Source organism: Echinococcus granulosus (assembly GCF_000524195.1).
Source record: "Echinococcus granulosus chromosome Unknown EG_S00125, whole genome shotgun sequence".
Classification (NCBI taxonomy): domain Eukaryota; kingdom Metazoa; phylum Platyhelminthes; class Cestoda; order Cyclophyllidea; family Taeniidae; genus Echinococcus; species Echinococcus granulosus.
In genome coordinates this window covers 225,200-227,216 of record NW_020170505.1, presented here as the reverse complement: position 1 = coordinate 227,216, position 2,017 = coordinate 225,200, and the positions used below count along the sequence as shown (strand labels likewise).

The 2,017-nt window shown below is 45.1% G+C and overlaps 1 protein-coding gene across 1 annotated transcript in view; it reads right to left on the bottom strand.

The window, feature by feature from the left end:
- The window catches only part of EGR_08957 (hypothetical protein), a gene marked incomplete at both ends in the record, with an annotated part of 6,185 nt that overhangs the window by 3,061 nt on the left and 1,107 nt on the right, over positions 1-2,017 (bottom strand). The window lies entirely within an intron of this gene.

Below are 2,017 nucleotides of genomic sequence, written 5' to 3'. Positions count from 1 at the left end.
GGTAAAGAAAATAAGTTGGTTGGATTCAATATAGGAAGCAAATGTAGGACAATTGAATGCGGAAAGCCACATTGCGAATTACGGATGGGAGTTAGAACAGTCGTAAAGGGGCAGTTGAGTATTAGACTGCATTGGGTATGCAAATGTTAGTCTGATGGCCATAAGTTGGCAGCGTGATAGGTCAGGCAGGTAAGTGTCCATTTGTTAAGTAGAATTAAGACCCGAAGGAGGGCGCGTTGATTAACATGAACCTGCTGCTGCATCACAAACATCCCTCCTTCCTCATTGCAACATCTATTTTCCATGGCTGGAAATAGTAGTTGCTTGCATCTGCGTGGTCAGAGGAATGAAAATCGGTGCGCTAACACACTAAACCGGATGCCCCTCACATCATTATTCGAAGTGTCCAGGGACAGAAACTAGACTGATTGGTATCAAAGCTCTTGTGAGCTCATTCCAAATCGCGTTCAAGCATGGTTGCAGAGTTATGTCCATGAGAGGTGTACAGGTTGGAATGCACCTCTAATATAAACTCAGGAGAGATCTAGCAATCCACTAGAATGGGGCTTGAAATGACAGACAAAATGTCCTCCTCAGTTGCTATATATCCTTCCTACTCTGATTCAGTTCATTGGTCTTCATATCTTCTACCACTACATCCACTCCATAATCCTCGCTCCTGATGCATTTACCTCCACCCACACCGATTCGAAGAAACCTACAACAAGGGTGAAGAGGCCACAGGAAATCCAACGCACTACTCTGGCGGCACTATCGCGTCTTCTGCGTCAGGTGGTGGAAAACCCACCCACGCCTTAAACAGTCTCATTAAGAATTGGCATGTTAGATTCAAAGCCTACCTACTTAATGTGGTTGAGGATGAGAGGCTGCGCTGGAGTCCGTCTGAGGGGAAGTTGCAACGGCTGGCAGAGGCGTGGATACGGCGACTGCCATGTTCAAAGGAGGTGATCATGGAGGCATGCAATGTCACGATGAATGTTGAGGTGATTATTTAATCTTTTGCATAAATTATTTGCCTAAATCGCAGATTCGCTGAAGTGGTTTAGAATTGAAATACGCTAGAATGAACGACCAGTTAATTATGCAAATGGATGTGTGAGGAGGAGGCAGTGGTTTAATCTCACTGATTTGCATGGTACAATGATGCGAAATGATGGGAGTATAGTGAATTTTACACAAAAAACAGTACCATACAGCACCGAACCCATATAATGCCACCTACATGTGCCCCACAATGTGTTTAGAGAAGATAACCATCGGGATCACCACTAACACGTAGGACCGCATTTGAAAGGCTTGTCCTATTTGAATGTTCTACCCCAGAGTAGCTAGTCATTTCATTACCCTGCTCATTGTACTCAACATCTTCTAAGGACTTGTGATCATGCACTGACACTGATTTAGTGCCCGAATGAAGGGCGTCTGGAAGGGTCCATGAGTCGTAGCAATGAATTACTCCAATTGAGTGACGATTGCTGCACATTAAGTGAGGGACAAGACCAATTGAGTGAATCCACCTCGGCGCATGAAGCATTGCCTTGATGTCTACATGGAGCACTGCTTTCCTGTAGGACGCATGTTCCCTGCCTTCAAACGACTGTTTGTCATGCAGTCATTACCACCTCCTTGGCTTCAATTGCAACTGAAAACCACTTCCAGTAGTGAAACTTCTGTTTGCATATTTGACGTCTCCTTCAGCAAATACCTCTGGCAGTAGCATGAGAGATGCTGATGCTAATAAATGCACACTTCGATCTACTTGACACATCTCAAGTGATTACACAATCAAACGATCGCATCGGTTTGCATACAGTTGATTAAAGCCAATGTGGTGGTGATGGTAATTCATGGAATCACGGTGCGTGGACGCCCTACACAACTGGAGGAGCGAATAATCCACCATAACTGCCACTTGGAGTGAAGGAGTTGCATTCCCGCATAGACCTGGACTTCTCTCTCACAGGTGCTATTGCATGTGTTTCTGGGCAGAGCTTGG